At 41.5% G+C, this 15,292-nt stretch overlaps 1 protein-coding gene across 8 annotated transcripts in view; it reads right to left on the bottom strand.

Annotated features, from left to right (window-relative positions):
• PRLR (prolactin receptor) overlaps positions 1–15,292 on the bottom strand; it is a 154,699-nt gene that overhangs the window by 42,444 nt on the left and 96,963 nt on the right. For 6 of the 8 annotated variants that reach the window (XM_044779424.2, XM_014831229.3, XM_070519790.1 and 3 more), the window contains exon 2: positions 646–706. The gene's annotated coding sequence lies outside the window, so the exon portion shown is untranslated. Of the gene's footprint in view, positions 1–645; positions 707–5,161; positions 5,261–11,613; positions 11,763–15,292 lie in introns of those variants that run through there. The other 2 variants (XM_070519789.1, XM_070519792.1) reach the window with 2 other exon arrangements.

The raw sequence follows: 15,292 nt of genomic DNA, 5'->3' as shown, positions 1-15,292 counted from the left end.
ATAGAAATAGGACATTCTAGGTGGGGAGAGTCAACCAACAGCTTGTGAGATCCAAGCCCGCAGATTGTGCCTGGGGGTCAGGGGCCCATGGAGCCATGAAGTGATTTTCCTTGATGATGGTAGACAGGGAAGATCCAGAGCCTGTCATATATGAGTCTTTTCATAAACTCTGTCAATGGGCTGCGAGGGAGGGCACACGCAGCAGTGACAACATTAGGGGGCTGCAGGGGGCACAGAGAGCTATGGCAAGAATTTACGTAGAGCTGCTTGGAGAAATAAAAGCAAATACAATGTTTATTTTTCTGATTTTAAAAGTAACACAGTCATTGTTGAAATTCTCTCAAGTGTAGAAAAATATAAGGAGAAAATGAAAATCTCCCATAATTGCACTACTAGAAAATAGCAGCTATTAAGAGTTTTTATATTTTCTTTGAAAAACACAGAGAAGGGTTTTCTGAGCAGGGCAGGCTGGGAAGATTGAAAAGTTTTTGAGCAGAGCAGAATGAGACAATGCAGACATTGACTGGTTTGGAATTATTCCGTCTGTGAGCCAGGTAGGTGAGTCCCTGCCCCTTGCCTGGATGAAATGGACAGTAGGACAGTTGGGCAGTGTGACAGAGGGACACGTGGTCAAGTTCCCCTTACCTTTAGGGTTCATGTGGAAAGCATCCTAGTGTTCGCCTCCATGAGTAGAAGAGTTCTTTAGCTGAAAGAGGAAATGACCCATTTTAGCTCAAAGATAATAAAACAGGAGATGCCATTTCTGATGCACGCGGCAGCACTGGCATGGCTGACATCACTGCACTTCGGGGACCAGCATAAGACAGCTGTAGTTTTTTGGAATTAATTTTCTAGCAAGTTTATTATGAAGTAATTTCAAATTTATAGAAAAGTTTCAAAATAGTAAAAAAAACAATTACAAAGAGCTTTCACCCAGATACCCTAATTGTTAATATTTTATCTCATGTGGTTTATCATTCTCTTTCTTTCCTGTAACCAAAAATTTTCTTATCTGAATCATTTGAGAGTAAGTGGCAGTCATGATGCCCCTTCACCTTAAAATTTCAGTGTGTTTCCTTAAGAACGAGCCCATTCTCTTATAGTGTAGCGATTAAAATCTGAAAATTAATGTTGATACATTACCATCATATAATCTACAGATCTTACTCAAATGTTGTCAGTCATCCTAACTGGCATTAGATTTTCTGAAATTTGGTGCTGGAGACTTTGAATAAAATTTAATGACAAATGCTGTCATAGCCATGGCTGAATTTGACCACTCCAACTCGAAGCTCGAGTTCAATTGTTTCTCATGGGTTCACATGAGCACTGGCAGAAGAATGCTTTTCAAAGTGTGAATAACTTTCCGGGAGGATGAGGTTGTTCCGTGGGCTGTTGGGTATGGGTTTACATCAATTGGGCTGTGCCCAGCAGGAATTGCGGTTCCAGTCTTGCTCCTTCCAATATATCTGACACCAGGTTTTGTATAAGATATTTTAAACTCTGGGGACTGACTGACTTGGGTCTGTGAGGCATGAGGTGACAATTTCTAATAGTATGGATCTGAGTTAGAACAAAAGTGATTTCAGGACTTGAAGACAAAATAGGCTCATATAGGTCTGCAGTTACTTTTTAAAATTTGCTTTAATGTGTGGACAACAATTCTGAATTTAGTGCCCAATTTGGTCTTGCACATTCCATGCGAAAACAAACAATCTAGAGTAGCAGACCAAACAATGCTTTCAAATAATTTCTATGTCTTCAAAATCCAGAATCCTAGGAATTATCCCTTGAAGAATTGAGCGCTGAATATTCTCCATTCTGACTCAACTGATGGAGGAGGAAGTGACAAGAAAGCTGTGGATAGCTACCAGTGGCTTCATGCCATTGAGAATTTCTCTCTCCCACACCCCACTTTCTCAACATTACCACTACTGGCATAATGAATGGAGAGCCCAGACATCTTTGCAATAAAAGCTGATGATGTGATAAGGGTCATTTGAGCCTTAAAAAGGCCAGCCCCAAGGCAGTCAGTAATGAGGTGTCTAGTGAATCCAGAGCTTGTAACTCCAATGTCTAGGGCTGCTTTCTCAGAAGTCCCACTTTTTTTCCATACAGTGCAGGGATGCTGAATTTTTCATTTTGAAAACTCTGAACGTTTTAGAAGGCATTTTAGATTCTGGGAATCATTTCAGGACTTAAAGCCCTCTCTTTGATAATGTCCCAGCTCTGTTTAGAACAACCCTAGTTCTGCTCTGTTATATCGCAAATAAAATCCACTGTTTTTACACTTTTGCAGGAAACCCAGAGGGGTCAGCAGAGGCTAGAAAAGGGGGTGGAGAGGGTGGCACACAGGAGCAGTGCTGCATGGTGGGTGGAAAGCCTGGTACAATGAACAGCAGTAGTGAGGGCTCTGGGGCAGGGGGACCTAAAGGAGATCATGGTCCTTTCTCTCATTTCTTCAGTTCAACAAACATTTATTGAGTGCCAGGACTTCTTCATTCCTTCATCTGTTTATTCAGTCAGCATTTACAAAATGCCTGGTGCACCATTTAGCCCTTGTCATTCTCTGCCCCAACTCCCACACCTACTCTTGACCTTGCTCTGTGCCCTGTGGGCTGACTTCTGTGGCTCTGTTGCCCTCCAGCTTCAGGATGGGTTCCATGATGGCAGCCAGAGGATAGGAGAAGAGGACGTCAGCGTATCTATTTCCCTCCTTCCTTGCCTTCCTGTTGACTTGGTTCTAGCAGTGACTGTGTCTCCACTATACGGCTCCAGCTGGGCAGCCCCTCTTCCATGGCTCCAGCTATCACTGGGCCCCAGCAAAATCCCTCCCTCTCCATTCCCCTTTATGCAGAGAGGGGAGTGACACATTCCCTTGTCCGTTCTCTTAACCCTGCCCACAAGTATGGAAATTGTCTCTTCATTATATTCTCTTAAAAATCCCAGCTGAGTATGTGATCTTTGTCCTGTCTGACCCTGACTGATATGGCCCTCAAATATATGCTGAATTGTTTTCTGATTGCTGTGGACAGGCTGGAAAGATGTAAAGTTCTGTATATAGTTTCCAACACTAGGCTACACCAATGCAAGGTGAGGAGACATAACTTAACAGAAGCTCCTGGGGAAAAAAATCTCAGAGATTTAGTCCTTTATATACTCCAGTATTGTGTGTCAGTCAAAGACTGACCTGATTTCTGGCCACATAATTGGAAGTATGGTGGCCAGAACAAGGGAGGTGATAGTGCTACTTCATTGGGTTTCCATTAGCTCCCACTTAGAGTTCTAGGCTCAGCTCTGGGCTTCCTATTTTAAGAGGAGACAGATTAGTTGTCTTTTAAGTGTTTGAAGATCTGTCATATAGAGCAGAGGTCAAAAAACTTTTGCTTCAAGGGCTAGATAGTAAATATTTTCAGCTTTGTGGGCCATAAATTCTGTGTTGTAACTACGCTGCTATTGTGCAAAAGCAGCCATAGACAATATGTAAATAAATAGGTTTGGCTGTGTTCCAATAAAACTTTATTTACAAAAATAAATGGTGAGCAGGAAATGGCCTGCAGGTCCTACTTTGCTGACCTCTGTTATAAAGGGAAAAGATGGATTTATTCTGGGTGTGTCCAGAAGGCAGAAGTTGGATCAATGTGTAAAAATCATAGGGAGGTAGACTTGTGCTCATTTTAGGGAAGATCTTTCTAAAGGTGATTACTCTTCCCAAAAGAAAGAGTTGCTTATGAGGCAGTGGGTTTCTTGTCATTGTAAGAATTCAAAGGAGAGGCTGAGTGTTGTAGAATATTATTCTGCAGAGCACAAAGAGTAAATCAGATGATGTGGGAGGTAAAGATGACTCATATTAATGTATACTCAGCATAATACTGCACACATAGACAGTCTTCTAGATTTATGTTCCTAGGAGGAAGGGACTATATCATATCTATCTTTGCACGCTGCCATTCTTGAAAGCCTAGTGTAGTGCTTTAAACACGGTGGGTATGACCAATACATATTTCATCAACTTGGCTCCTCAAGTAAAATCTTGCTGACAGATTAATTAGACTAATATGTCTTTAGTACACTCATCACTACTAGGCATGTTAAATTAGTTCAATTACCTCTAATAAGCTTCAACATTTGAGGATTTTCACTGCAAAGAATAGACATAATCAACGTTTATAAAGTTCTGAAAATATGCCAGGTACTGTGCTCAGAACTTTACATGCATTATTTTGTTTAATTCTCCCCTAAAACATATGAGGTAGGTATTATTATCACCCACATTTTATTGATGAAGAGATTGAAATTCAAACTCAGAGAACTCTCATAGCTGGGAAGTGGCATCACCAAAATTTGAATTGGAATCTCTTTGATGCCAAATGCTGTGGTCCGACCACAACTCTATCCTGCTTCTCAATCATTTATTCATTTGTTTCTTCAGTATTCAACAAACACTAATTGGTTGCCTGCTATTGGCCAAGCACTATTTTAGGTGCTGAGGATAGAGCTGTGAATATAAACAGATCAAGCCCATGCTCTGGAGGAACTTAACATTCAGGGTTGGATATAGTGGGGGTAGATATACCCTTAACAAATGGGAAGATATTAAATGGTAATCCATCACAAGACACAGAAATTAAAAAGATAGCCAATATTTCTTGTCCACACCAGAACTTCGGGTATAATCCTAATTGATGAATTTACCCAAGCTCTTTCTTGTTTACTTACTAACATTAGCCCAAGTTTAGTCTTTAGTCTTGAAAAATTGTCAGATATGCCCAGAGATTCAGAAGGAAGCTCTGAGCATTCTGGCAACGGATACAGATCACCATGGTGATTTGAGGATACCTGTGTGAAGCCCTTGAAGGGAAAATAACCCAATAAAGCACTCAGGAATCACTTTTCATGGTCAGGTTGAATCTGAGCTCATCTTACTGGGAGACCAGGGGCAGCAGATGGAAAGGGGTGGAAAGAGCCAGTTCAATTAACACAATAATAAAGAAGAAAAAATAACTCTTGGCAACACTCCATTTTTTCCCTTTCCTGAAAAATAGAACCGTGAAGAGCCTAAGTTCTATTGCCCAGCCCCAAATATCAAAAAATCAATATTTATAACAAATGCTACAATATGGAGAGTTTCTGACCCCCTACAAGGCAGAGGCAAACTTACCAACTTGGGTCAAGGGAAGGGGTCTTGTTTAGCAAGAGTAGAGCTACCGGGATGGCTGGGAGTGGAGGAAACCAAAGGGAAATTCCAAAACCTTGACTGAGACTGAGATGGAGATTGACAGAGGGAGCAAGACAGTTAAGGGTCAAACAAGGTAAAGCCAAATAAATTGTCAGATCCAATAGGCAAGTGCTGACTGGGAAGAGGAGACAAAGCCCAAAGGTCAGGGGCTGAGTAAACACAAGCCTGGAGGAGGAAGTGAAAGAATCCAGGACTTTGTTTGTGTCCTTTTGGGTGCCAGGTACCAGGAGTGGGGGTGGGTGGCTTAGTAAAAGGCACAAGGTAGGAACTGACAAATAGTAGTAATACTTTTGCAATTTCAGAATTCCTTTTGTTAGTAGATTGCAAAGTCTTTTCCAGATGCGTGAGTGCTTGCAGCATCAGCTGGGTCTTATTTAGAAAAATGGCTAGAAAACAGAGATAATTAGTTAACATTTGTTGACTGCCAGGTACTGTTTTTAAGCACTTTAATGCATTGTCTCACTTAATCTTCACAAATACATTTTGAGAATAAAGCTTCTTAATAGAGAGCTAATTAAAAAATGATTAAAAACACAAGTGACATTTGTAGGGACCCTATAAAATGTCATCATTGAAAAAAAGTACTAGTCATTCATGCATTCTTTTACTCAACATATTTCTTCAACAAATAATTATTGAGCATCTAATATGCATTGGGTACGCCTTAGGGTCTGTGCATGGATGATTTTATTGATTTTGTTGTTTAACAGAGAGGCAGTAGAGGAAGAAATGGATTGCGCATTGGAAAATCTGGGTTCCATTTCTAGCTCTGCCTCTAAGTGGTCCTGTGGCCCTTGGACATGTCACATCTCTTCTCTGTTTAATGTCTTGTAGTATAAAACAAGGAGCTAGGACTACACGATGCTTGAGGTCTTCTAGACTTTACAGTAGATTTCAATTTATAAAGAATATTCACTTATATTCTAGCATTATACTCTTCCTCCCCCACCAGGTGAATAATAATATTTATCATCATGAGGCTTTAGAGAAATTTGTCAGGGCTTGAACCAAGTTCCTCTGCTCTTTCAATTGGAATCCTCTACATTCCGTGTATGAGTTCATGCTTAGTTTACAGAAGAATTATAAGAGAGCTGAGTGATAATGTCAGAGGAAAAGGAAGAGATAGAGGAGATATAGAAGAGTAGGAAGGAAGATGTGCCAACTCTTAGGGGTTTTGTGTGTTGTCTCTGAGACCATTCAGGGCTGCTATGGTCACTAAGAAAATGTATCCAAAGGCACAAGATGAGAGATCCTCTAACTGATGGAAATTACATGGAGGCAGATTTGGGTTCAATAAAAGGATAGTGAAGTGCCTTGCTGTACATTCCATTTGCCCATTACTGAGCAGAACTACAACAAATGGGTTATGTAATAAGCCAGAAAGCCTGGACTCAAGAGGAAGAATAACTTTTCAATGATTATTATGCCCCAAGGATGAAATGGACCACTCTGGTAGGAGACATGCTCCTCATCACTGTGGATGCCTAAGCAGAGACTATATGAAATCCTAGGGGGATTAGCAAATTGGATCAGGCTGGAAGACCAGTAAGGGGAGTTTCAACTCTAAAATGCCATGATTCTCGGAGACCAGAGGCTTAAAATTTAAGCTGTAGTCTATAATCCCTATTTCAGGGTTTAGATATCTGCTGGGAAAATTCAAGGACCTTTTCCAGCTACTGATATTCAGGCCAAATTCCTAAATTCATTTCTTTCCAAGAAGTTCCTTATGAGGATCCTTGGCAGAATACTCACCCTGACCTCCTGGTCTTGGCATTTCTGACCTCTCATTCTTGACAAATATCCAGGATGGGAACCTCTCTGGAGGCCAGAGTTGAAACCAAAGTTAGACCAACACATGGAAACTCTAGTCCTACTAGTCCACAGATTAACAGGGCTACCGTTGCAGTTGTCCACTGCTTTTATTTTCCAAGGTGTTTCCCACCTGCTAGCTTTATCAGAAGTATCGAGGTCAACTGATATTCTCTGAGGGTAATAACTTTAATAAGTGAAGGTATATGGTATACAGAGAAACACTGTGACAGGTTAGTTTTATTATTGTTATAACCTGCCCAAGGTCACAGTACAGCAGAGCCATATCTAAAGCAGGTTACTTCAAATCTTGGGAATGAGTATAAAATGAATAAAGAGGACTACTGATAATTTTAAAAGAACCAGAGTCCAGGTATTCTTGATTGACTGACAGAGAAGGGTAGAGTTTAGAGCTGGATCTTACAAGGACAACAGCACCAAATCAGGTTCGCTCAAAAGCAGAGGGATTGTTCCAGTCCAGGGAATAGCCATGGCATGAATGGGAGTCTGCACAAATTGGCCAACAGTCATCTTGACTGGGGTGAACATGGGTTGGACATGGGGATGAAGTGGCCACCAGCGGTGGACCTGAATGAAATGGCTTTCTGTTTATTTTAGCTCAGAAACCACAAGTGGAAATCCACCTTCCCAGAGAAGCTCAGAGCATTGAAAGCTAGGGTTACACTCTGAATTAAAAGGATAATACAAAACAACCTCCAAGTGATGAAAAGATTGTCCAGAATTCTCAAGGAATTGATTTAAAAAATAATCCCCAATTGATTGCAATATTAAGAACATTCTTAAAATGTTACTTTGTCTTGATCTCTAAATCCTCATGAAGGGTTTATGAAAAGATTCTTTATATGTTTAAAGCCACTAATATTGTAAGTGGGGAAAGAACACACTCTTTTAATTAAAATAGCAGATTGTTAAGATTGTGGTAATCTAAATGGAGAATAGCATTTTACCTACGAATATAAGAGAACAAATATTTCCTGGTTTTAGTAGCCAAGGTTTAGGATTATTTAGGATTAGTAGCCAAAATTGTTCCTATTTCACGCTGTATAATCAGGCAGACTATTTAGAGGGAAATGTTAGGAGGAAAATCTGTTTTAGTTTTCCTCTCCCTTCAGCCAGTTGGGGACCATCTAAATGCTATTTGTCTCTGGATCTTGAACTGTTTTCTCCCTCGCTCTTTGGGCAACACAGCTAATGACCCTCATGCAGCAGCAAATAATTAGCATGTGTCAACTTTGACACTTCTGTTTTTAAGTCCAGTTGCTTGACTATCAGATGTTGCTTTTTTTAGGGGTAGTTGAATGATAAACTATGCTTCTGTTTACTTTTTTGTTAAGACTAATTTAAAAGTGCTGTTGGTGGGTGAGTAGTGATGGTAATGGGAACACCTTAAACGATTAAGTTCAGAACTGGAGTATCAACATGGGCACCACAGACTAATTCCCTAGCCGATGGGAATGAGTCAACATACCATTTTTAGCTTGAGAGTGCCATGTGCAGTTTCTTTTAGTCTCCACAAACCATTGGGTCTGGCTCCCCAGAGCTGGGAGGACATAGCATCTAGCCAGATGATTTGCTTTACTTTGAGTTTTTTAAAGCTTTCTATTTGTTCCAACAGCTTCATCCCAGGCTCTTATTTCTGTTTCCTTCTTGTGAGTTTTGGTGATGTAATAGAGGCCCAACTGCATTAATCATTCATTTTTATTAAAACAAATTTGTGTGTGTTATTATGGCCATATCCCAGTATACAACATATTGGCTAGCCTGATTCGTTGCATATATGCACCACAGTCCAATGGATGTGCGTATTTTGAACCAGACCAAAAGCAGTATAAACATGACTTGTGCCACTTCCTAGCCATGTGACCTTGAGGATTACATATAAATTCCTTGAATCTCACTTTCTTCATCTGTACAGTGGGAACACCTTTAGCTACCTTTTTGGATTGTTGTGAGGATCAGTATCCAGTATGCACAGTATCCAGGAAATAGCAAGTAATTAATACATGCTAATAATATTAACATTTAACACTAATTGCACATTTGTTATGTGCCAGGAATTATAGGAACCCTCAAAGCATATCTAGGAAATAAGGACCATTAGTATCTTCACTTTGATGATGAGAACAATAAAGAGACAGATCAAGTACTTGTCCAACATCCCAAAGATAGGAAATGGCCATCCCAGGAGTCCAGAGCCCTCAGTCTGGCCACTGCTCCCCATATAAGAAGAATGGGCACCAAGGGTTTGCCAAGTTGAGTGAGACGTGCTTGAGCAGGGATCCCAGGGCAATGTTTAAGACCTGCGAAACCTTCGTTTCTCCCTATCCCTCCTCTTTTCCATGCCTCCTCATTTGTACCTGAGCCGGAAGCAGGCAAAGACAGAAACTGACACAACAAACAGGACAGGAAGCAGACCTCTAGCAGACCAGCTGTGGAGCTTGGCCTCAAACTCAGCTGTGAACTTGGCTGAACACAAAGGCAAGTGCTATATTCCATGTGCATGTCATTACAAAGAGTCATACATTCTAAACTTGTTTTGTTAGAGGGGAGGAGTGAACACTGTTAAACACAGATCCATGGTGCTAAGATAACTGAAAAACACAAATATAAATATCATGACCTTATTACGCTATTATCATTAGGTCATCCTGCAAACATCCATTCTCCACAAACTTAAATAGAAATTATTTTTGCACCAATACTAAATTCCCTTAAATCCAACATATGAAGATCACTAACTGTTTTATTAACTCATACTTACAGCTAAAAAGGTATTCAACTCCGATTACAGAGATCACGGCAATTTGCTCTTTGAATTAAAATACTAGTGTGTTCTATATCAACTGATGAATGGATAAACAAAATGTGGTATATCCTTATAACAGAACCTTGTTTGGCAATAAAAGAGAATGAAGTGCTAATATATGTTACAACATGGACAAACCTCGAAAACATTATCCTAAGTGGAGGGAACCAGTCACAAAAGAGCACATATAGAATGATTTCATTTACACGAATTGTCCAGAAAAGGCAAATCAACAGAGACAGAAAATAGATCAGTGGTTTCCAGGGGCTAGGGGCCGGGGAGAAGGGGGACTGGGGAGCGACTGCTAAGGTGCGCTAGGTTCCTTCTTGGCGTGATGATATGTTTTAAAATTAGATTATGATGATGGTTGCACAACTCTGTAAATATACTAAAAACCACTGAGTGGTATACTTCGACAGGTAAACTTTATGGTATGTAAATTATATCACAGTAAAGCTGTTTAAAAGAAATACTAGCGTGTTATTTCCTCTGCTTACTTGGGAAAATGACAATAGATATTCTTTCACGTTCAGCAGCCCTCATTACCAGCAACACTCTTTTTGAATAAAGTGATGAAAGCGTTTATCCCCCCTCTTCCCTGCCCCCAGCCCCCAAGAGCCTTGATAATTAATCTTGTCCTCACTTTTAACCTGTCCCTCAAGTATTTGACTCCTGGAAAGTCTGAGTTCCAGAGATAATCGGCAATCCATTTATTAAGTACAACTCTCAGGAAACCAAATCTGATTCCACGTCTGGCCCCTTCCCTGAGTTCTCTTTCTTTCTCTTCTAAAACCTTGCTGCCGAGGACCCACCGTTCCAAATTACAGCTGATTCAGAACAGGGCCTCTGTGGCTCCAGATTGCAAAGGGAACAGGACTTGTTAATAAATACAGAACGTGATGGACAGAAATGTAGGCAGCTTTTATTTCAATAAGGTTGCACTACAGCAGGAGTTAGACTGGAGCCGGAATGCCAACTGCAAGAACTCTGAAAAACTAGGATTGACATTTAGGCATCAAGAGAAAAAAGTTCTCTCCTTAGTATCTTTGATTTGCTTCATTTACTGTACAAGCAACTAAGTCAACGGCAAAATCGTATCCTTTGTCAGAAATCCTAATCCGGTTTCTAAATATTGAGAGAGTCCTGTTCTCCACTCAGCTTTCCTGCATGCTTGAATGCGCTGCCAGGAGATAAGCCATCATGGACTTGTGCAAGTCTAGCAGAACCCTTACTCTACATTCCGCGTCTCTGGGCCAAGAGGGGTAGCGAGGATTTACACAAATGTCAAGGGATCAAGCATGGCAAATGTGGAGTTGGGGGTCAGCTGGTTTTAAGATAGGAGGAGGCCCTGAAATCTGCAAATATTCCAGTATCTTGGCTAACTCTACTCCCTCTATTATTCAGAGATCATTATATCGTATAATGTAATTTTACTCACTATTAATTTTTTTCCCTTTGACACCTATTTCCCCTTCTCTTTTCTTCCTCTTCCCTTCACCTTCTATCCCCTGTCAGTGACAGAGTATTTGAACTCCTTTCCACTTTCCCTTTCCCAACCCTAGAAGGCAGGGAAAGTGCCAAGCAGTGGGGTGAGATGGGCTATGGGGCTTGGGTTCTGCAAACCTACTTTCACTGTCCCCCCACTCCCCAGAGGACCTGATCCTCAACACACTTGAGACAGAAGAGAGTTTGTGGCCCCAGAAAATCCACCTAGAATCCAAGAAGCCCGGTGACTTACCCTGGGCATGCCACAAGCCAGGCAAAGTTTGGATGCTTGCTTCAGAATGCAGAGGGCGAAAGCACAGAGCTTGCTAGATTTACCAGGGGTGCCCGGTAGGGTTAACCGGCTCCCAACATCCTCAGTGACCAGTCTGTGCAGCTCTGATGAGCACCAACCTGTTTGCCGGTTACCCCTCAGCAAACTAACTCTTCAGGCAGCTTAATGTTTGTCTTGTGATATGCATGGCCCTTATGGCCCCTCCCCCATTGCAAAAACCAATAATTGGATAACTTGCTTGCGATGGTGGTTAGTTGGATTTGTTTGGTTTAGCTTGATTTGGTTTCAGATCACCTGCAACATCAAAATGGCTAGATTCAAAGCAAATGTGGTTTCTTGGCAGAGCAGAGAATGAGGCTGGCAGAGGGGCAAGAACTGAGAGGGGGAAGAGCCAACAGAGTCAGGGCCAGCCCTGGGGGATGTCAGGAATCCTGAGCAGCCCTTTCCACTGCAAGCTTGAGGCTGCTCTGCCATCACTGCCTTGGCAGCATCTAATCATTTGGGTTCTGTGGAGCATGTCACACAGGATGGGACATGTGTTTCTGAAGGGGCTGGCACTAGGCACAGAGCTTGGGCTGTTCTCTCAATCCTTGGCAAAAATCACTTTCCAGACAGAAGTGGATTTTTAGCTCTAACACTGTGTAAAGTCAGGAGCTTAGCCACAACAGAGGACACAACTGGAAACCTTCTCACCATGTCAGATGGTTTGTATTTGAGTGGGCTTATACAAACACTTTTACTGTGACCAATTCATACATTTTTATGAAGCAATTTAAAATTTGATAGCATTTTTTAATCAGTGAAAATAGTTGGAATGTAAAGGGTTTGGTCAGCCTGACTAATGTGGACACAGCACATGTCCGAGTCTGGTGCAGTGTCCATGTCCCTTCCAGTGGGAAAGTTGCTAATGTTCTGTAAGAGGCCAGTGATGGTGCTCTGAGTTCACTGCTGTGAGGTCTTGTTAATTTTTATTTAAAGGACAGCTCCAACCACTAGAGGGAGATTTAAAAATGATTAAGGAGACTTGGATACTGGTTGTTGTTAAGTGCCATCAAGTCGATTCCAACTCCTAGCGACCCTGTGTACAGCAGAGTGGAACCCTGCCCGATCTTTTTGTATCATTCCTTCACCTTCTGGCACTCTATCAGACAATGCTCTCCTCCTGTTCACAGGGTTTTCGTGGCCAATGTTTTCAGGAGTGGGCAGCCAAGTCCTTCTTCCTAGTCTGTCAGTCTGGAAGCTCTACTGAAACCTGTCCACCATGGGTGACTCTGCTGGCATTGAAACATCATTCATATAGATTTCAGCATCACAGTAACTCACAGCCACCACAGTATGACAACCAATAGACGGGTGGCGTGTTTCCCTGACCAGGAAATGAACCCCGGCTGTGGTGGTGGGAGTGCCGAATCTGAACCACTAGACCACCAAAGCTGGCTACTAGATGGTATACTGGATTGAGTACTGGACAGATGCAAAAATTCCACAGGACAAATGGTGCCAAAAGCATATTTATACTTGTGATACTCCCCAGCAGGAGTGGAAGGAGGTATGGAAGAGAGGTAGTCACCCTTCAATCCTCATTCTGGCTTTGATGTTGCCATTAGTATGTGTCCCCAGCAAAGTCACTAAAACCTATCAGGGCTTTCATTATCCTCAGGGGAAATTGCTTTCATCTGCCAACCTATCTGTATAATATGGAAGAAGGAAAAGGTAAATTAATTCAACCTCCACATCCCAGATCTTCAGGAAAAGATTTTTGTGCCCTCTAAAGCATCTAGACTCTTGGCCTTGTGTCCAGAACACTCAGACCATCAACATCTGCAGGTTCCTGACTCCTTTTCTAGAACATAGAGTCCATATTGAGAAAGGCTGCCAGCCCAAAAGGCACCTTGTGAGATCCGGATATATTATTTTATTTTATTATTATTATTATTTTTTGAGGAAGATTAGCCTGAGCTAACATCTGCCACCAATCCTCCTCTTTTTGCTGAGGAAGACTGGCCCTGAGCTAACTTCCATGTCCATCTCCCTCTACTTTATACAGGGGACACCTGCTGCAGCATGGCTTGACAAGCAGTGCATATGTCCACAAATGGGAATCTGAACCAGCGAAACCTGGCTGCCGAAGCGGAACACACAAACTTAACTGCTGTGCCACTGGGCTGGCCCCTATTTTATTATTTTTTAAAAAGCAAACTCCAGACATCATGCTATTTTGTCCCTACCTATTTCAGTCTGATATGTAGCAATTATGACCATATTCTTACATAACTATAGTGTTATTTTCATATCTAATGGAATTATTAATAATTCTTTGGTGTCATCTAATGAATCTCATTATATTTTTGTCATTGAAAATAGAAAACAAATTGGTGAATTAGTGTGTAAATTCTTGAGCTGGAAGGAACCTCAGATAATCAGCTTCTATTAATACCTACTCAGGACAGAAAGCCACAGGTCCTGTTTTTTGTTTTTGTTTGTTTGGTTTTGCTAAGGAAGATTCCCCTGAGCTGATATCCATCGCCAATCTTCTTTTCACATGTGAGCCACCACCACAGCAGGGCCACTAACAGACAAATGATGTAGGTCCACACCTGGGAACTGAACGTGGGCTGCCGAAGTGGAGTGCACTGAACGTAATCACTAGGCCTCTGGGGCTGGCCACTGGCCCTGTTTTTAAATATTATAGTGCAGTAGTGCGTAATGAGGGACTTTGGCAATCACTCAGCTCAACTTCTCACTTGACAGATGGGGCCACTGAGGCCCTGAAAAGTCATGTAATATGCATGATCATGCGGCAAGTTAGAGGCCAAGGTAGGATTGTGACCCATCCCTCTGATCCCCATTCCACAGCAGACTGTCTTTTGAGGAATGGAGATGCCACAGGCTTCCTTAGTAGTCAAATCTATTATTTAATTCCCAAGTTATTGTCTCTGGCTCACTAAATTCCCAATTAACTGTGCTTTAAGCTTGTTTCCTCTGTGGAAATAGAGACCAACTAGCCTAAATTTTCTTTCTACTAATCTGTCATGCTTTCAGAGACCATTAAGTTGTGTGTTAGGTTTTTCCTATGACATTGGGCTGCCCTAAGTCCAATCCTTTCCTCACAGGGTTTGCTTTCTCTCCTTAAAGGCTGTATACTAGCAGATGAGGAGCAATGAGCTAGCAAAGGACACAGTCACTAGGAGCACAGAAAAGGTCACACATTCTCTTTTTTGCCTGGTGGTTGTGAGAATATGCCATCACAATAGAATGCACTTAGAAACAGGCCCTATTGTCTTTCCAATTGTTTATTAAAAAACAAATAACAAAACTCTTCACATATGAAGAGGAAAACAAACCAGGAAGCTGAGACAGTGTTAGAATGGGGTGAGCTCTTGAAATGTTCACTGAGATGGGGAGGTGTTGCTTGAGGGGTTCTGATGGCTACTTTTTCCTTAGATTATCACACAAAGGTCTGGCACAGGGGAGCCCTCATTGTTCTCCAATGACTCTGGAGAACAGGTGGTGAATAAATTAGAAAATCCCCAGGCTCCAAAATCAGGTCTGAATAAATTAAAATACCAAGTTACAAACTTCAAGATTAAACTAACAACCAAAAATCAGTTGGTAAATCAATTGTTTGGACTACAGGATG

Source organism: Equus asinus, chromosome 10 (assembly GCF_041296235.1).
Source record: "Equus asinus isolate D_3611 breed Donkey chromosome 10, EquAss-T2T_v2, whole genome shotgun sequence".
NCBI lineage: Eukaryota > Metazoa > Chordata > Mammalia > Perissodactyla > Equidae > Equus > Equus asinus.
The sequence above is the reverse complement of the archived record's forward strand: the minus strand, read 5'-3'. Positions and strand labels throughout refer to the sequence as shown.